The sequence below is a fragment of the Triticum aestivum genome, chromosome 7D (genome assembly GCF_018294505.1).
Source record: "Triticum aestivum cultivar Chinese Spring chromosome 7D, IWGSC CS RefSeq v2.1, whole genome shotgun sequence".
Lineage (NCBI taxonomy): Eukaryota > Viridiplantae > Streptophyta > Magnoliopsida > Poales > Poaceae > Triticum > Triticum aestivum.
This window is the reverse complement of record NC_057814.1, coordinates 180,186,250-180,208,334: the sequence shown is the minus strand read 5'-3', so window position 1 is coordinate 180,208,334 and position 22,085 is coordinate 180,186,250.

Genomic DNA, 22,085 nt, shown 5'->3' with positions numbered 1-22,085 from the left:
GTTCAGCGACATGGCAATTGTAGTTGTCCGACATGGCAACTGCAGTTCAGCGACATGGCAACTGCAGTTACACGTACATGGAAGAGGGTCCGGACCATAGCAATCGCGGCGGGACGTGTGGTTACTGCCACGCGGGGCATGTGGCTCGTAGGCGGGAGGGGCGACGGCCGAGACGGGTCGTGCGGGCCGCGTGGTCGCTCACCCGGACGTGCTCATGCGGACGATCGCGCCGCACACCGAACGTGCTGGCTGTGGCGGGATGCGCCCGGACGTGCTCGGACGGGCGGGCCTGTGTCGATGCCACACGGGAGTGTGGCAGATACCCCCTAGATGCCACACGTGTGGCAGTTATCGACGTCCTTTTTTAGACAAATATGTCGCTCTTTGTGGCAGATTCTCCACCGCACGCACAACCGGATGTTTGACTGGGCCGGCCCATGAAGCTAGTGGCCAGCAGCAAACGGGTACTGTAGCGCTCCAAATAAAAGTCACGCTCCTAAAGAACTGAATCAAGGATCTCCCTCTACAGAAGACGTGCTCCAACCAGTTGAGCTACTGAGCATTCCTGATTATATAGCAATGAAACTTTAAGAACCAATCCCAGTGCAAATCTAAATATTTTTGAAACTTTGAAGGCAAAACATTTGAAAAAGCGTGAATGTTTTATGAAACACGAACATTTTCAAACTTTTGAACACATTTCTAAAAAACTCAAAAAATAGTAACATTTTGAAAATCGTGATTTTTTTGAAACACGACATTTTTTGAAACTCTCATTTTTTTTAAAAACAAGAACATTTTTTCAAAATAGGATTATATTTTGAATTTCCCAAACAAAATTGGAAACTCGAACAATTTTGGAACCACGAACATTTCTTGAAACTCTTGAACCAAATTTGAAAACATGAAAATTTTCTAGAATTTGCAAAAAAAAATTAGACAAAAACATTTTTAGAAACACCCAAAAGGTAGCATTTTTTAAAATATGTGAACAAAATTTTAAAATGGAATCATTTTTTGAAACTCACAACCAAAACTTGGAATCACGGACAAACATCACTGTTTTTTGAAATCTCGAACATTTTTTGAAAAGTCATGAATATTTTACAAACCATTTATAATATTTTTTGAAAACACAAAGGCTTTTGAAATTCCCAAACATGTTTTAAAAATGCAAACATTATTTGGATCTATGAAAAAATAATTGAAAACACGAATATATTTTTGTAATTTTTTGCTTTTTAAAAGCACAAACATTTTTAAAAAAATTTGAACTTTTTTTTAAAATTCTAGAGGCAAGACTAGGAATATGGTTTTACCGTTTATATCTCTACACGTGCTTATGAGTTTCCTTTATATCGCATGCTCAATAACCATAGCAGTTATATCGTAGAGTATAAACAATAGCTATAAAGCTGGAAATAATTAATACAAATATTATTGCCTCTAGGGCATATTTTATTTCCAACATGATCAACCCATACCAAGTACAACCAGAAACGAGAGGGATACAACAATGGGGTGGGGGTGGGGGTGGGGGTGAGATAGGAGGTAGGCCTGACAAGTTAGCCTACATTCTCTTAGCTAGAGAGAATAACATTGAACTTTAGTTTCTTAGTAGAGATTGCATTAGTTTGTTAATGCATCGATTAGACGCATGAGATCATCAGCACATGAATGAAGCAGTATGTGAAGATCTTGGTGCTCATTTCAGAATACTTCCAAATGTTCCACATGAGCCGGATGATGGCTGTGCATCTTTGTAATTCTCTTCCGAACCAATGGCTGCCTTGGGTACAGTATGAGCTTTAAAACTATATTCTTAATTTTGTTAGATTAAAACTAATTCATCAAAAGAGTGGCCCATATTTGTAGCAAGAAACATCATCTTTATATCCTATGCCACTTTAACAAGTTCAAGGCAGCAACACAATATTTGAAATTTTGGGATCCACTAACAAAGTCAAGGCCTAAAACATACATGCCATTGCTTCAATTGACTATGGGGAATAATCTACCTCTATAGACTCACCTGCTCCCCCTAAAGATAGCATGTCCTCTGTCATTGCTTCTCCTCCGTTGTTGGTCGAAGGTTGCCGACCTTATGCCATATGGAGGAGCTCTAGTTGGACCCAAATAAGGAGCCCTTTGTGTCGCCTAGCTTAGTGGAAACTGGGTCTGGTATTGGATAGGGATAGGGTCGCGTGATTTGGATCTGATGTGCTTCAACGAGCTAGATTAGTCGTCCATGAGCCTGAGGCATCGAGGTTGGTGGATTAGTGAAAGGTTAGTTATGTGGGGTTTTTATTTATCGGAATAGGCTTTCGTCCTGCTTTATATAGAAAGCACCAACCAAGTCCATACAACAAGTTATCAAAGCACGAGGAAAGTAGAAGCCTGGCGGCTGACGGTCTGAAGACCATCCAGCATGCTACCTGTCCGGTCCTTGTCTCCCCCCGGCGTACAGAGAAGGTGCCACTGCTGCATACAAGCTAACAATTTAAACACAGAGCCATAAGGGCATCATTGGAGTACCTCCTTGTTGGGAAACATAGCATGCAATTTCAAAAAAATTCTACGCTCACACAAGATCTATCTAGGAAATGCATAGCAACGAGAGGGGGGGGGGGTGTCCCCGTACCCTCGTAGACCGAAAGCGAAAGCGTTTGACAACGCGGTTGATGTAGTCGAACTTCTTCTCGTTCCAACCAATCAAGCACCGAACGTACGGCACCTCCGAGTTCTGCACACGTTCAGCTCGATGACGTCCCTCAAACTCTTGATCCAGCAAAGGTGTCGAGGAAGATGAGTTCCGTCAGCACGACGGTGTGGTGACGGTGATGGTGAAGTGATCCGCGCAGGGCTTCTCCTAAACACTACGAGAATATGACCGGAGGCGTAAACTGTGGAGGGGGGCGTCGCACACGGCTAACAATTGTCGGTGTGTCTTCTAGGCGCCCCCTCCCCACATATATATAGATGGGAGGGGGAGGAGGACAGCCATGGGGTGCCCCAAGTAGGAGGAATCCTACTTGGGCCCCTAGTCCAATTCAACCCCCTTTCCTTTTACCGGAAGGGGGAAAAGGGAAGAGAGGGAGGAGGAAGCACTGGTACGCGTCGGTCCTAAACAAATGGTTTTTAACCCCTTTCCGCGATGACATTTGGAACCGTCGCCAAGTGAGTGTGGGCGATAGGGGGGTCCTTCCCACACGACCCAGAAACCGTCGGGGATATGCCCTCCTGGCACACACGCTCGACAAAATGAGGTCGTGTGCGACCGGCGAGCGCTCAAATACGGAAATACGTACAGTAGAGCAAAAAAGATACAATTATACGGCGAAATTGTTTCCGGTCGCAAGTACATCCCACACAGTCAGTCCCCGCTAAACTTTTCCGTTTGTATGTACATCCCACACAGTCGCTCCAAGGAAAACGTTTCCGTTCACAGGTACATCACACACAATTTTTCCCTTTAAATCGTTTGCGTTATTGAATGTATCACACACGGTCCATAGAAGAAACCGTGTGGCAAAGGCTGTCCATCACACACAGTTTTTATGTGGTAAACGTTTGCACAAGGTGGCCTAACGCAAACAGTTTTCAAGAGAAAATCGTTTGTGATTGTTCATTGATCCAACACGGTTTATTCCTAAAAACTGTGTGCGTTGTCTGAGGTCATCGCCACTGTATTTTTTCAACAACCGTTTGCAATAGCAAAACCCAACTAGCAGGCTAATTCGCCATTAGCAGGCTAATTATCCGATTATTCATAATCCATTTATTAATCTAATTGACATTTCATATTAAGCACATAATATATTTCATTTCCATATTAAGGAAGCATAATTTCATAATTGAAATACATCAGAGTACAACATGATATAGCATCATCACTTAGCTACCCCATTACACAACTGCACCAGCAGCAAGTTCGACATGCAACATGTAGAACCTTTCAAAATTAGCATCATAGACGGTATATAGATAGATGCATCTCATCTGGAAAACTGCTGAAGCGGAAGGCGAATATTGAGCCTTCATTCATGTTGAAAGTCTTTGCAACTTTAGGCCAGTGCCTGTGGATGATTGACCGTCCGTCCTTCGTCCTCTTCAGGAACACTTCAATATTGAACCGTGGGTGTTGTATGAAAACCTTCCTTGCCTCCTGACCATAGAGGTGGTTTGAGAGGTAATCATCAGTGAACTGCTTTGGAAAGGCCTGAAAACAAGGATGTGCATAAATATCTTCTCTATATTGGAAATGGGGCAAAGGAATAAACAAAGGCAAGGTATAATAGTTAGTACCATCTTGTAGTGAACTGATGTCTTCTTCATTGTGCAGACAAAGATCTTGTTGTTTTTTGTCACTAATTTCTTTATCCTAACAATCTTTCTGAGTTTCTTGATTTGATTGATATTCATGGACAAATCATTTCCCCATATGCAAAAAAGGGTCGAACAGTGGGTCAAAACCTCTAACAGCAGGACCTACATGTGCAAGACCGAATTGTTAAAAACCAAATATTAGAATGGTTCCTGCAATTGCACAATAATGTGCTATTAGAGAATGGACCATGCACGTGCTAACCTCGATTATAAACCTCAGTGCTTCCCATTGTTTCCCTACAACACATATAAGGTAGTTAGTCATCAGGTTAAGTAAGGGTTCGCATGCTATCAGTAAAATATGTTGATGAAAAATAAGCACATTGCAGATTCATCAGATTAATTCAAGCGACACGGAAAACCCATTTACCCAAACCAAGCATGATTAAGAACTAGGAAATATAGCACTTGTATATGTTTCTCATGTATTAAGTGCAGCCAAATTTGATTTATTCCTCACATGCACAACAATACAAAATTCTACCCACGACAATTGGACATTGCATTGCAGAATTGAACCAAGCAGTTAACTAAACACCATAACAAATGAATCAAACATTAACTGAGCACCACATTGCACAATATAACATACTCCTAATAGAAGATCAGACAGTTAACGAAACAGTTAACTACAGCTAATTGTAGCAATTGTATTTGTTTCTCATGTATTTACTACATCCAAATTCAATTTATTCCTCACATGGTATACAATAACAGAATGCACCCACAACTATTGAACATCGCATTGCAGAATTGAACCAAACATTTAACTAAACACCACAACACAAATGAACCAAAAGTTAACTGAGCACCACATTGCACAATGTATAACCAAACCAAGCATGCTTGACAACTTGGAAATATAGCAATTGTATTCGTTTCTCATGTATTTTGTAAAGATAATTTCGATTTATTTCTCACATGGAAGACAATACAAAATTGCAGCCTGAAGAATTGAACATCACATTTGCAGAATTGAACCAAAAAATTAACTAAAGATGACAACTAACTAACAAAACAGTTAATAAGTGAGCACCACACTGCACGACATATAGAACATATACACTAGAGCAACAGATTGCATGGTAAAATTAGATAGCACAATTCACTAGAATTTGTGAAGGAAAGGCAGGAGCAGCACACACAATGGGTAAACCGAGCATGCTTAACCGACATAGCTAGCAAATGGCAAGGTGCTCCTCCAGGATCTGGGGGTCGGCACGAATAGCAGCCATCGCGACCTCATCCGCGCGTGCGGCCGCGATTTGCTTCTCCGCTGCCAAATGCTCCTTGAGATCCTGGCTATACTGCGTGCACCATGGCTTAGGGCGGCGCTTATTTGGTGGAGGGGTCGGTGATTTGGGTGGAAGGTGTCGCGCTCGCGCCGGCGGTCGGGGCATGTGCATGTGGAAGGAGGAGGAGGATGGGGGTCGGGTGTGGATTACCTACCTGGATAGATGAGGCCGAGCAGCGTGAAGGAGGGTCGCCGATGAGGTGACGGCGCTGCAAGCAAGGAGTGAAGGTTTCAACTTGGAAAGGGAGGCGGAAAGAGGGGAAATGTGGCTTTTGGTAAGAGGGAGGGGGCGGGGAGGTAGATATTTCCGCGGAAGCCGAAAATTTGGAATCGCTCCAACCAAAAAACTGGCGCGCAAAGTGTCATCAGACACGGTCCCTTATTCAAAACTGTGTACGATATGTGGACATCACAAACGACTCAGATAGCTTAACCCGTGTGTGATGAGTTTGAACGTCAAAAGTTTTGGTTCGAATTTCCATGGTTACAGTGGTCATCCACGTCATTGCATAATTTGGGTACACAAAGGAGACTACAACACACCCACACTTCTTAATCGAGCAAGTTCAGCAATTAAACAGAGCTAGCTGACCTAAACATTACTCTAACAAATTAAAGACCGGCGCTCTTAATTAAACAAAACAAAGAGTACTACTACGGCTGGTGCTCATCGATCTCCGTCGCCGCCTCCATGTCCAGCTCGCGCCCGACGGTCTCCTGGGGAAGGGGCTCCATGGCATCCATCACATCATACTCGGCAAGCATCTCGCCATCCGCGTCCGCCATCTCTTTGGAAAAGGCCGCCACAAGCTGGGCGTGGGCGGACGCGATCTGGGCTTGGACGGGCTCCATCGTCGCAAGGTATGCGGCGGAGGAACAGACGGCTGCTCGAACGCTCTCGGCGATTGCCAGCTCTTCGGTTGTGGGTTGCCGACCGTTGTCGGAGAAGCTTCGTTCGATTTGTGCGGTGACCACCAGGAGCTGGGCGTGGGCGGCCTTGACATGGTCGTGGGCGGCCTCCATCAGGAAGCAGGCCGCCGACGCGGAACGGACAGCTGCTCTCTCGCCAGTTGCTATCCCCGAGGCAGATGTTGCTGCCTCCACCTGAGAAGGAATAACGACCGTTTGGGGTGCCTTTGCCGCCCGGTCGCAGATTGCGGTAGCGCTCATGCACCTTGTTAGCATGCGCATGGCGGCTGCGGCCGCGCTCTTGCCGGAGTGGGCCACCGAAGTTGCCCTCATGACGCGGGTCCACGTGCCCATCTTTCACCGGCGACGATTGAACAATGAAATGATATTTGGGGAGCGAGCTAGTGTGCTTGAGACGCCGGCTGTGGACTATAGCCGACGCACCTTCTCGCGTAAGCCATAGGCGTACTATACACCGACGGTGCTCCAGGATATTTTGTGCTGCATCTCACACGGTTGTTGATAATAAACTGTGTGCGATCTACTTGATTTTTCATCTTGATTTGAATTACATAATGTGTGTCGTAAAAGAATTGGAATTATTCAGGGTTCGTTTGAACATTTTATACATTAAATTGGTTTTCTAGCTTCAGGTGCACAATTCAAAATTAAACTACATGCACATGCCCCAGTGCATATAAATTGGTTGAAAAATCAAATCTGTGTCCTTGGGTGCATGCTTAGGTCCCATGCAAGAAATGAGAATGAATTTAAAACACCAGGGCACCGTTGATTGTCGGCAAAACATTGAGATGCCTGGTTTTTAAATTCTAGTAAATCCAAAACTCGTCTGAAATTCATGAAACTTGGCATGGTATCATGGAGCGGCATCAACATGACGTGGTAAAAAATTTGTCCCATTTGGGGCAGGTTTGGGTATATGCTTCTCACAAACCGGAGCTTCTCACAACAAGCATGATGGTTTTCGGTAGGGAACGTCCATCCATTGCCTCTTATTGCTTTCAAATTTTTTCTTGTGTCAACATAGAACAACAGGAGTGTCATGTGAATTTTTGTGATTTTTCAGGGTTCGTTTGGACATTTTTATGCATTAACTGAGTTTTCAATGCATTTATGTGCATAATTCAAATTTGAACTACATGCACATGCTCCAGTGCATATAAATTGGTTGAAAAATCAAATCTGTGTCCTTGGGTGCATGCTTAGGTCCCATGCAAGAAATGGGAATGAATTTCAAACACCAGGGCACCGTTGATTGCTGGCAAAACATTGAGATGCCTGGTTTTTAAATTCTAATAAATCCAAAACTCGTCTGAAATTTATGAAACTTGGCATGCTATCATGGAGCGGCATCAACATGCCGTGGTAAATTTTTTGTCCCATTTGGGGCAGGTTTGGGTATATGCTTCTCACAAACCAGAGCTTCTCACAACAAGCATGATGGTTTCGGTAGGGAACGTCCCACCTTTGGGGACGAAACGATATCCATTGCCTCTTATTGCTTTCAAATTTTTTCTCGTGTCAACATAGAACAACAGGAGTGTTGTGTCAATTTTTGTGATTTTTTGGGGTACGTTTGGACACTTTTATGCATTAACTGAGTTTTCAATGCATTTATGTGCATATCAAATTTGAACTACATGCACATGCTCCAGTGCATATAAATTGGTTGAAAATTAAATCTGTGTCCTTGGGTGCATGCTTAGGTCACATGCAAGAAATGGGAATGAATTTCAAACACCAGGGCACCGTTGATTGCCGGCAAAACGTTGAGTACTTTATTTTTAAATTCTAGTAAATCCAAAAGTCGTCTAAAATTCATGAAACTTGGCATTCTATCATGGAATGGCACCCGACATGCTGTGGTATTTTTCGTGTCCATTTTGAGAGAAGGCGCACTCGAATAATGACAACCATTAAAGGCATTTTGAAAAAATAGCTGCCACTTTAATATCTCAAATGTTTGTATAATTCAAACCGTGTGCGTTCTGTTAACCATTCACGTGACGCCACGTGTCTTGGTTTTAATGGCTGTAGGAGGTGCCATGCAGACAGCTGCTTGACCTTGACTGAACGGGAGGCGTGCAAGCGCCGTCCGGTGTGTAGGCTGACCAAGAGGCGTGCAAGCTGTCCTCGAATGCGCAGGCTCACTGGGAAGCGAGCCCTTTGACTTCCATGGCCGCCCGCCTTGCTCCCATCCTCTCCATTAATGGCGCCCAAGCCGCAGTTTAATTCACTTTTGAAATATAAAACACTCACCGCAAACGTTTGTAATGCCCCGAGACCGACGCTCCAGACGGCTTCCATGTTTTTCGCTGTTGTCATGTGTTTTGTTTGTTTGTTGCATTCATCATCCGCATTGCGTCTGTATGTTTTCATAAAACTCGTAACTGTTCGTAGTTGCCGCCTCTCTCCTTGTCTCCGTGGCATGTCGTCAGACCATTTGTCTTCTTTGGCCATTCTCAGTCCAACCACACACTTGACCTCGTCCGCCTAACCCCTCTTTGCACAGTGCATCAACCCCTCACGCGCGTCCGAAAACTCTCTCGAACCCGACCCGAACAGTCATCACCGTTGGGTCCGGATCAACCTCAAGCATCCCTAAAGCATCTTCGGTTCCTTCACGTGACTCCCTAACCTATTTATCTTGACCGTCCGATTACGATCGGAGCATCCAATCTAGCCCTCGTTTTGGACCTCCTAGTATATGTAGACCCATAACCCTAAATTTTAGAATCAATATCCCATCACTCCCATCCCCGCCGCCACTCTCTCGGGATCCATCCCGCCACCCACCTGGTCTCATCCTCGCTTTCAGCCACCAGCCAACCAGATCTGATCCAGGCCACCCTTCCATCCCAACCATCGGATCAAAGATCCGACGACCGAGCGTGCCTCCCACAGCTCCCTGCCTCCCGCTCCCTCCTCGATCTAGATCGAGAGGAGCTCGACCCCAAGCCGCCGCTCGAGCACCTCCTCCTCGCCGGTGCTTCCCCGCCAGCAGCAGCAGCCACCAGGAAATCCCGGTCGCGCCGCCTCTCCCTTCCCTTCCTTCCTATGGTTCCTTCCTTATCCTCTCACGTCTCGCCCCTCTTTGTGTTTTCCTCGCAGAAGCACCACGCCATGGCTGCGCCCCACCGAAGCTTGGAGCTTCAAGTCCGCCAGCCCGCCTCCGCTTTGATCTGGCAGGGAACGAGACCCCGACGACCTCCTGCGACCGGATCCGGGTCCGCCTCCCTCTGCCCGTCCCTCTCCTTCTCGCATCTCCTTCCTCCCTCTCTGCCACTTATCTGAATTTATTTCCCTACCATGGCTTTGCAGCTGCGCCCCCACCCTGCTCCGCTCGTCGCCGCCTCCGCAAGATCCGGCGAGGCCATGCGTTCCCAGCCTCCTCCTGCCGGAGTCGCCCGAGCGCCGCCATGCCACATCGTCCAAGTCCCGCTGCCGCCGAGCCTCTGCACCGCGCCGCTGCCTCCCATGCTTCTTCTTCGAGCAGGAGAAAACACTCGCAGCACCGCCCGCTCCCGTTGACCGCGACGCCCAGGGCCCAGCGACCTCCCCTGCTGCGCCTGCTCGTGGGCCACATCGCCACGCCAAGGCCAACCTCCTTTGCCTCCTCGTCTGGGCCTTAGCCCATGGTGAGCTGCCCCTAGCTCCTGTTCCTGTTGGGCCCGCGACCAGTTTCGGACTAGTGTAGTTTTTTTCCATGTCTGTGATTTTATCTATTTATCCAGAGACTGCAGTTTTACAGAAAAACCCTCATGTTCATGCATTTAATAACTCAACAACCGTGCATCAGATTAAAATGATTTATACATGTAAAATGCTTAGAATTTCATCTAGTTTCATAATATGCTGTTTTCATCCATGTTAAAGATGTTAAAAATGCTTTTTGATAAAATTTGCTCATATGATATGCTAAAATGGTTTATTTCATAACTAAATAACCGTAGCTCTGAATTTAATAATATTTATATGTAAATGGGGTAGAAAAATGCATAGTTTAACATGGTGGCATTACTTTGCATGTTTAACAACTCTAAAATATGGTTTAGGGCAGAAGAGTATCAAATTCGAAATATGCATATGGGGATTTTCCGGAATTGTTGTTTGTTACTTCTGGCCTCATTTAAACTTGCCTAGATAGGTAGTTTTATTATGCCTCACCTCTTGACATCTTAACCAACATTTGATACTGTTGAGTACCTAAACGGGAGTGAACTAAATAATCAGATGTGGTGTTTCGTCAATATGCAACTTGTTACACATTGATCTTCACTTAACTTGTAGTGTTGTTTGTGCACTTTGCCATGCCATGCCTCATTAAAACGGACATGCATCATACTTGCTTGTGCATCATGCCATGTTTATGCTTGTGTGTTTATCATGTTGTTTGCTTCTTTCCGGTTTGCTTCTCTCATTAGCTTCGGTTTCGTTCCGGAGTTGTGAGGATTCATTTGACTACGTCCGCTTGTCTTCTTCATGGACTCGTTCTTCTTCCTTGCGGGATCTCAGGCAAGATGACCATTACCCTCGATATCACTTCTATCTTTGCTTGCTAGTTGTTCGCTCTATCGCTATGTCGCGCTACCTACCACCTGTTTATCATGCCTCCCATATTGCCATGTCAAGCCTCTAACCATCCTTCCTAGCAAACCGTTGTTTGGCTAAGTTACCGCTTTTGCTCAGCCCCTCTTATAGCGTTGTTAGTTGCAGGTGAAGTTGAAGTTGGTTCCATGCTGGAACATGATTATGTTGGGATATCACAATATATCTTATTTTAATTAATGCATCTATATACTTGGTAAAGGGTGGAAGGCTCGGCCTTATGCCTGGTGTTTTGTTCCACTCTTGCCGCCCTAGTTTCCGTCATACCGGTGTTATGTTCCTTGATTTTGCGTTCCTTACGTGGTTGGGGTTATGGGACCCCCTTGACAGTTCGCTTTGAATAAAACTCCTCTAGCAAGGCCCAACCTTGGTTTTACATTTGCCTCACCTACGCCTTTCCCTTGGGTTTCCGGAGCCCGAGGGTCATCTTATTTTACTCCCCGGGCCAGTGCTCCTTTGAGTGTTGGTCCGAACTAGAGCCACTTGCAGCGCCACCTCAGGGAAATTTGAGGGATGGTTTTAGCTGTACGTAGTGTTCATCCGGTGTGCCCTGAGAACGAGATATGTGCAGCCCCTATCGGGATTTGTCGGCACATTCGGGCGGTCTTGCTGGTCTTGTTTTACCATTGTCGAAATGTCTTGTAACCGGGAATCCAAGACTAACCGAGTCTTTCCGGGAGAAGGAATATCCTTCGCTGATCGTGAGAGCTTGTGATGGGCTAAGTTGGGACACCCTTGCAGGGTATAAACTTTCGAAAGCCGTGCCCGCAGTTATGTGGCAGATGGGAATTTGTTAATGTCCGGTTGTAGAGAATTTGACACTTGACTTAATTAAAATGCATCAATCGCATGTGTAGCCGTGATGGTCTCTTTTCGGCGGAGTCCGGGAAGTGAACACGGTTTGTGTTATGGATGAACTTAAGTAGCTTCAGGATCACTTCTAGTTTCTCGACCGTTGCGTTGCTTCTCTTCTCGCTCTTATTTGCGTATGTTAGCCACCATATTTGCTTAGTGCTTGCTGCAACTCCACCTCATTACCCCATCCTACCCATAAGCTTAAATAGTCTTGATCTCGCAGGTTTTGAGATTGCTGCGTCCACGTGACTCACAGATACTACCAAAACAGTTGCAGGTGCCGATGATACCAGTGCAGGTGATGCTACCGAACTCAAGTGGGAGTTCGACGAAGACCTTGGTTGTTACTATGTTTCGTTTCCTGCTGATCAGTAGTGGAGCCCAGTTGGGACGATCAGGGATCTAGCATTTGGGTTTATCTTCTTTTCATTTTGGATTTGACCGTAGTCAGTCTATGTGTGTACTTGGATGATGTATGATTTACTTAAGTATTGTGTGAAATGGCGATTGTAAGCCAACTCTCTTTATCCCATTCTTGTTCATTACATGGGATTGTGTGAAGATGATCCTTCTTGCGACAAAACCACAATGCGGTTATGCCTCTAAGTCGTGCCTCGACACGTGGGAGATATAGCCGCATCGTGGGCATTACAACGTTTTAGTTAGAACACCCGTATGCAAACCGATAGCTTCCCCAGGAAGCCAAGAGAAAATGTGTCGAGCAGGATTTCTGCAGCTCTTGATCGCAAACGTTTTAGATAGAACACCCGTATGCAAAGTGAGAGCAGCACAGGATTTGTGCATCCCTTCAACGCAAATGGTTGTTTTGGATGACCCGTGTGCAACTACGTACAAACAATTTGGTAAGATTTGTCAATCCTTGTAACACTGCGATTTGTCAAAATATGAAGCTAAAAATCACTACGGTGGGCTGGCGGCCACGGCGGCCGACGATGGGTGGCGGCCACGACCACCACCTCCCTCCTTCGGGCCGCGGTGGCGGAGCGGGTGATGGCCACAATGGTCGGCAGTGGGGTGGCGGCCACGACGGCCACCTCCCGCCTTCGGGCCGCAGCGGCGGAGCGGGCGATGGCCCTGGCTTTCGACAGTGGTGTGGCGGTAACGGCGGCCGGCAATAGCTGCCGACGGGCACCGGCGGCGGAGCGTGTGGTGGGTGTTCCGCGTACACCCAACAGGGACGCCACGCGCACTACACTATGCTGGGGACTGCGCCACCGCAGCGGTGTAGCCTCCCAGCTAGAGCTGTCCTCTGATGATGGCGGAGTGGCTGAGCGACGATGATGGACCGGTGCCATTGGCGATTGTGGGAGAAGCAGATGAGATAAGCTATAGGGAGGGAGGGGAAAATGCGACACAGGACTCGCCGATCGTGAGGTTTTTATAGCACGCCGGTAAGCATTGGCATTTTGGGTGATTTCACCGAGTCGGGCGGGAAGCTTGCGCGGGAACGGGCCCACCGACGATTCATTGGCGCCACCGTTTGGCCAAAAGAACACCCCCGCGCGCTGCGCAAGCTTGCGTTGTAAGCCGTCTGCGGCAGCGGGGTGACAAGACGTGCGAGAGGAGGACGAAAGACCACGTACACATACGGTTAATAAAAAAATGTTTGCGATTTAATTACCTACTATACCACCGTCCTAGTGTAACACCCCGGATGTAACTTTCCATATTTGTAACTCCAACTCTTGCCATTTTCGGCTATGTGTTATGATATTCCCTCCATGGTTGGGTTTTGTCTTTCGTTTTGCATTTTGTTCATGCCATGCATCTCATATCATGTCATCATGTGCATTGCATTTGCATACGTGTTCGTCTCATGCGTCCGAGCATTTTCCCTGTTGTCCGTTTTGCAATCCGACACTCCCACATGCACCGGCGCACCCCTCTTGTTTCTTTTCGTGAGCGGGTGTTAAACATTCTCGGAATGGACCGAGGTTTTCCAAGTGGCCTTGGTATACCACCGGTAGACCACCTGTCAAGTTTCGTTCCATTTGGAGGTCGTTTGGTGCTCCAACGGTTAACCGGATAACCGCAAAGTCCTTTTGTGTGTTGCAGCAAACCCACCTCTAAACAGTCCAATAACGCCTCTAAGTCACCTCCATGCTCTCGGTCGTTCGATCATGATCGTGTGGGCGAAAACCGCACTCCATTTGGAGCCTCCTAGCTCCCTCTACCTATAAATATGTGCACACCTCCTCCAAATCCCGGATGAAACCCTAGAAGATTTCCCTCTCCGCCGCCGGACGAAACCTCCCACCGACGGACACGTCCGCCGCCGATCCCCCGTCCAGCGGCGCGCCGCCACGTGGCAGCCGCGCCCACATCGCTGCCGGCCCGCCGGGGCCCAGGCGGGGCCCTCCCGGCCGCGCGCCTCGCCCGCGCCTCCTCCCGCTCCCGTCGCCCGCTCCCGCCGCTCGGGCGCTGCGCGCCGGCGCCGCCCGAGGCCGCCGTCCGCCGCCGTCCGGCCACGCCACCGCCCGGATGAGCCCGCCCGACGCCGCGCCCGTCCTCCTCCGCTCGCCCGCGCCCCGTCCGGTTGCTCCCTCGCCTCCCCCGACCTCCCTCGAGCTCCTCCGGCCGTCGTTCCCTCTGCCTCCGGTGAACAGCTCCGGCGAGCCGCTGCCTCGGCGTCCGTGCGCCCCGATCTAGATCCACCGCACGGTTGACTTTCTTCCCCCTCGAAATTCTCTGTCCTGAAATATTGCATTCTGGTGCATACTTTGACCTACCATATCTCATTACATAATGCTCCGTTTTGCATGCATGATATATTGTAATGTTCGTCTCAAGATGCTCTTCACTTTGTTCCATTGTGCGATGCTAATTTGAGTCCATCTTGATGCCCAAAACTCTGGTGCAAGAGTGCTATATGATGTTTACTGCTGTTACTTATCAGAACTTGGTGTTTTGTTATTTTTGTTGCATTTAATGGGTGCATCTTATGAGTATGAGCTCTACATGTGTTTTAATCTATGCCATCCCATCTTTACAGGGGTGTATGCCATGTATTTTTGTGATCTATGTGGTGACTAGCACAAGCATGCAAACTAGGCTTCGTGATGTTTCTGTTTTCAGGGACTTAGGATTTTGCCAAGTCTGTGACTGCTGTTATTTTGTTGCCATGTATCCATGTGTCTACAGAGAGATCCATGCTTCTTTTGGGTATGTTCAGTAAGGATGTTTTGTAGATATAGTTGTGCTCTATCCATTCATGCCCCTGTTTGCAATTATGGAGTGCCACATGTCTTAATCTTGCTCTACTTTTGCTATAAAATATTCCTGGCAGATTGTTAACATGATATTCAATTTTGCCAAGGTTGTTGTAGTTGAGCCATACATGCTATGAACTTGCTCTTGACATGGATAGCTTCATAAACATGCCATCTTGCTGTAGGTATTCTTGTTTTGTCATGCATTGCCTTGTGATGAGTGAATCAAGCTTACCAACATGCCTTCATAATACTGTTTCTGCCATGCTCTGTTTTCTGCCAAGTCTGAAACCTGTTAACGAAACTTGCTATATTTACATGGGTGCCATCATATCTTCTGATCCTTTTGGCTCATGGTCAGTAAGGAATTTTTGTTATATGCATTTAGTAGGTTCATGCCATGCCTTGTTTTGCTATGTTAAGTTCCTGTATCATGTGTTTTGCTTGCTCTCAACATTGCTACCTGATGCTGTTTCAGCCATGTCCAGTATTTTCTCTAAGTCTGCTATCCTGATATCTTTTGCACTTTTGCCATGCTTGTTTGAACCTGTTATTGTGTGATCTAGCCGTAGCTCAGTGTTTATCTTTTGTCAAGCATCTCCTGTAGATTACTGCCATATGCTTTGTTGCTATGTTGGGGTGCTGTAGCATAGTTACTTGATGTATTCTAAGTGCTATCATGATGTTAATCGCAGAATCGTGTCATTCTTGTTTTGCTTGCCATTTGCAAACCGTGCATCCGTTTTCGGTGATCTTTATATCGATTTCGACCGAAATCGTCTCATCTTTCCAGTGGCATACTTGGTTTGCCCAGTTACTGCCTTGTTCATCCTTTTTCTTCCGGAGCACGCATATGCATCGCATATCATATCCCGCATCTCATGCATGTTTTGCATCACGTTGCTTGTGCATTTCCCGTGATTGATTGTGTTTCCATTGCTTGTGTTCTTGCTGTGGGTAGAGCCGGGAGACGAGTTCGTGAACGAGGAACCTGTTGAGTACGCTTACGAGGATCAAGCTTTCGACAACTCTGAGAACCTTGCAGGCAAGATGACCATACCCTCGAAATCACTTCTATCTTTGCTTTGCTAGTTGTTCGTTCTATTGCTATGCTGCGCTACCTACCACTTGCTATATCATGCCTCCCATATTGCCATGCCAAGCCTCTAACCATCCTTTCCTAGCAAACCGTTGTTTGGCTAAGTTACCGCTTTTGCTCAGCCCTTCTTATAGCGTTGCTAGTTGCAGGTGAAGTTGAAGTTGGTTCCATGTTGGAACATGGATATTTTGGAATATCACAGTATCTCTTATTTAATTAATGCATCTATATTTTTGGTAAAGGGTGGAAGGCTCGGCCTTATGCCTGGTGTTTTGTTCCACTCTTGCCGCCCTAGTTTCCGTCATACCGGTATTATGTTCCTTGAGTTTGCGTTCCTTACACGGTTGGGTGATTTATGGGACCCCCTTGACAGTTCGCCTTGAATAAAACTCCTCCAGCAAGGCCCAACCTTGGTTTTACCATTTGCCACCTAAGCCTTTTTCCCTCGGGTTTTCGCGAGCCCGAGGGTCATCTTTATTTAAACCCCCGGGCCAGTGTTCCTCTGAGTGCTGGTCCAAACTAGAGCCACTTGCAACACCACCTCGGGGAAACTCGAGGACTGGTTCTAGTTGTACGCAGTGTTCATCCGGTGTGCCCTGAGAATGAGATATGTGCAGCTCCTATCGGGATTTGTCGGCATATCGGGCGGCTTTGCTGGACTTGTTTTACCATTGTCGAAATGTCTTGTAAACGGGGATTCTGAGACTGATCGGGCCTTCCCGGGAGAAGGTTTATCCTTCGTTGACCGTGAGAGCTTATAATGGGCTAAGTTGGGACACCCCTGCAGGGTATTATCTTTCGAAAGCCGTGCCCGCGGTTATGAGGCAGATGGGAATTTGTTAATGTCCGGTTGTAGAGAACTTGTCACTTGACTTAATTAAAATACATCAACCCTGTGTGTAGCCATGATGGTCTCTTCTCGGCGGAGTCCGGGAAGTGAACACGGTTTGAGTTATGCATGAACGTAAGTAGTTTCAGGATCACTTCTTGATCATTTCTAGCTTCGCGACCGTTGCGTTGCTTCTCGTCTCGCTCTCATTTGCGTATGTTAGCCACCATATATGCTTAGTGCCTGCTGCAGCTCCACCTCATTACACCATCCTTTCCTATAAGCTTAAATAGTCTTGATCTCGCGGGTGTGAGATTGCTGAGTCCTCGTGACTCACAGATTCTACCAAAACAGTTGCAGGTGCCGACGATACCAGTGCAGATGACGCAACCGAGCTCAAGTGGGAGTTCGATGAGGAACGTGGTCGTTACTATGTTTCTTTTCCGGATGATCAGTAGTGGAGCCTAGTTGGGACGATCGGGGATCTAGCATTTGGGGTTATCTTATTTTCATTTGGATTTGACCGTAGTCGGTCCATGTGTGGATTTTGGATGATGTATGATTTAATTTATGTATTGTGTGAAGTGGTGATTGTAAGCCAACTCTCGTTATCCCAATCTTGTTCACTACACGGGATTGTGTGAAGATAACCCTTCTTGCGACAATACCACAATGCGGTTATGCCTCTAAGTCGTGCCTCGACACGTGGGAGATATAGCCGCATCGTGGGCGTTACAAGTTGGTAATCAGAGCCATCCCCGTCTTAGGAGCCCCTTGCTTGATCGAGTCGCTAGCGTTGTTGAGTCTAGAATAAAAATGTTTTGAGTCTTAGGATTATATATATCGAAGAGTAGGATTCTTTTTACTCCTCAGTCCCTTCGTCGCTCTGGTGAGGCCTCCTGACGTAGAAGTTTTGACTCTTCTCTCCTCAAATTTCACAAAAAAAAATTTTAGGATCACGCGGGTATCTTGGAATCGTTCCGATGGTTTTGTGATGAGAACATTGTTCTTGGTGCCTCCTGACATTTAGGGGTTGTGGCAGTGTCCCGGGGAGTTGAGCTCCGAGGTGTTGTCGTCACAATTTTATCGTTGCAGTTCTAGAATACCTGAGTTTCGCCAACATCGAAAATCGCTTTTATGCAGTTGTTGGTGAGATCACCTCGACGCCACCCAGTACTGGGGCGGGAGTTCGGGAGTATTGCCATAACTCGTATAACGGATGCTTTTCGAAGGTTGAGGTACACGATTTCCGAAGGTTTCTTGGTTATGTGTTGACGGATGGATACAGCTGGATCTAGGGATTGCTAGTTTGGGTGATATATTGTGTGTCCCCTGTATCCCCAACACCAGATTGCATAACCAGAAAGTTTCGGGAGTTTATAGGTGGGATTCAAGTAGCTCTTAGGATTTCTTCCCGCAGATATTTGGTTTGTGATTGGGTAATCCTTACCACTTATTTGTTCCACTCGTACCTTTTTTATTTTATTCATCAATCTCTTATCAAGTGGCTTCTCACCTTAATGGAAGTGTGATGATTTACTATGGAATTCATTCGTTCATCCTCGTTCGAATGTTTATTGTGAAGACTATATGCTGCAATTTCTATCCGTTGATTCAACTTGTCTATTTGTCTATCAAGATGCTAACGGATGTCACCCTCTTCAGGATGGCTCCGCCAACGCGTCAGAATCCGGAACGCAATGAGGGGAGTCAGGCGAACCCTCCGCCACCACCTCCGCCTCCGGAGGCATGGCAAGCTATCATGGCAGCCACCAACGCCAATGCTGAGATGATTTTGCAACTCTTGCAAGAACGCACCCAAGGGCAAGGCAATCAAGGAAATCAAGGCCAAGGCAACAATCAGCCTCACTTCGCTACCCTCAACCAGTTTCTCGCAAATCAGCCCAAGTCTTTCAGCTACTGTGCCAAGGCCACAGATGCCGATGATTGGCTCGTGGACATCAACAAGCATTTTGAATGTAGCAATGTCAGGCCTAAGGACTTTGTCAAGTTCGCTTCTTTTCAACTCAAGGATCAAGCTGCCGAGTGGTATCAACAATACAAAGGTTCCAGAGGAGGTCGTGTGATTACCTGGGATGATTTCCGCCGAGACTTCAAAGCTCACCACATTCCACAAAGTGTTGTTGAGAGCAAGCGTGAGGAGTTCCGCAATCTCAAGCAAGGCAGCATGTCCGTGTATCAATACAATACCCAGTTTCAGAAACTCGCTTGCTTCACTAAGCAAGACGTTCCTGATGAAAAGAGTGTTGGGAATCGTAGCATAATTTTAAAATTTTCCTACGCTCACCAAGATGCATCTATGGAGTATACTAGCAACGAGGGGAAAGGAGTGCATCTACATACCCTTGTAGATCACGAGCGGAAGCGTTCCAATGAACGTGGATGACGGAGTCGTACTCGCTGTGATCCAAATCACCGATGACCGAGTGCCGAACGGACGGCACCTCCGCGTTCAACACACGTACGGTGCAGCGACGTCTCCTCCTTCTTGATCCAGCAAGGGGGAAGGAGAGGTTGATGGAGATCCAGCAGCACGACGGCGTGGTGGTGGATGCAGCGGGATGTCGGCAGGGCTTCGCCGAGCTTATACGAGAGAGAGAGGTGTTGCAGGGGAGGAGGGAGGCGCCCAAGGCTGTGTTCCTACTGCCCTCCCTCCCCCCTTTATATAGGCCCCCTAGGAGGGGGGGCACCGGCCACAACCCAACTAGGGCAAGGGGCGGCGGCCAAGGGGGGGGGGAACTTGCCCCCCAAGGCAAGTGGGGCGCCCCCCACCCTAGGGTTTCCAACCCTAGGCGCAGCGGGGAGGCCCATGGGGGGCGCCCCAGCCCACTAGGGGCTGGTTACCCTCCCACTTCAGCCCATGGGGCCCTCCGGGATAGGTGGCCCCACCCGGTGGACCCCCGGGACCCTTCCGGTGGTCCCGGTACAATACCGGTAACCCCCGAAACTTTCCCGGTGGCCGAAACTTGACTTCCTATATATAATTCTTCACCTCCGGACCATTCCGGAACTCCTCGTGACGTCTGGGATCTCATCCGGGACTCCGAACAACTTTCGGATTTCCGCATACACATATCTCTACAACCCTAGCGTCACCGAACCTTAAGTGTGTAGACCCTACGGGTTCGGGAGACATGCAGACATGACCGAGACGCCTCTCCGGTCAATAACCAACAGCGGGATCTGGATACCCATGTTGGCTCCCACATGTTCCACGATGATCTCATCAGATGAACCACGGTGTCGAGGATTCAATCAATCCCGTATACAATTCCCTTTGTTAATCGGTATGTTACTTGCCCGAGATTCGATCGTCGGTATCCCAATACCTTGTTCAATCTCGTTACCGGCAAGTCTCTTTACTCGTACCGCAATGCATGATCCCGTGACCAATGCCTTAGTCACATAGAGCTCATTATGATGATGCATTACCGAGTGGGCCCAGAGATACCTCTCCGTCACACGGAGTGACAAATCCCAGTCTCGATTCGTGCCAACCCAACAGACACTTTCGGAGATACCTGTAGTGCACCTTTATAGTCACCCAGTTACGTTGTGACGTTTGGCACACCCAACGCACTCCTACGGTATCCGGGAGTTGCATGATCTCATGGTCTAAGGAAAAGATACTTGACATTGGAAAAGCTCTAGCAAACGAAACTACACGATCTTTTATGCTATGCTTAGGATTGGGTCTTGTCCATCACATCATTCTCCTAATGATGTGATCCCGTTATCAATGACATCCAATGTCCATAGTCAGGAAACCATGACTATCTGTTGATCAACGAGCTAGTCAACTACAGGCTTACTAGGGACACGTTGTGGTCTATGTATTCACACATGTATTACGATTTCCGGACAATACAATTATAGCATGAATAATAGACAATTACCATGAACAAAGAAATATAATAATAACCATTTATTATTGCCTCTAGGGCATATTTCCAACAGTCTCCCACTTGCACTAGAGTCAATAATCTTGTTACATTGTGATGAATCGAACACCCATTGCGTCCTGGTGTTGATCATGTTTTGCTCTAGGGAGAGGTTTAGTCAACGGATCTGCTACATTCAAGTCCGTATGTACTTTACAAATATCTATGTCTCCATTTTGAAAACTTTCACGAATGGAGTTGAAGCGACGCTTGATATGCCTGGTCTTCCTGTGAAACCTGGGCTCCTTCGCAAGGGCAATGGCTCCAGTGTTGTCACAGAAGAGAGTCATCGGGCCCGACGCATTCGGAATCACCCCTAGGTCGGTAATGAACTCCTTCATCCAGACTGCTTCCTGTGCTGCCTCCGAGGCTGCCATGTACTCCGCTTCACATGTAGATCCCGCCACGACACTTTGCTTGCAACTGCACCAGCTTACTGCTCCTCCATTCAAAATATACACGTATCCGGTTTGTGACTTCGAGTCATCCAGATCTGTGTCGAAGCTAGCGTCGACGTAACCCTTTACGACGAGCTCTTCGTCACCTCCATAAACGAGAAACATATCCTTAGTCCTCTTCAGGTACTTCAGGATATTCTTGACCGCTGTCCAGTGTTCCATGCCGGGATTACTTTGGTACCTTCCTACCAAACTTACGGCAAGGTTTACATCAGGTCTGGTACACAGCATGGCATACATAATAGACCCTATGGCCGAGGCATAGGGGATGACACTCATCTTTTCTCTATCTTCTACCGTGGTCGGACATTGAGCCGTGCTCAACTGCACACCTTGCAATACAGGCAAGAACCCCTTCTTGGACTGATCCATATTGAACTTCTTCAATATCTTGTCAAGGTATGTACTCTATGAAAGACCAATGAGGCGTCTCG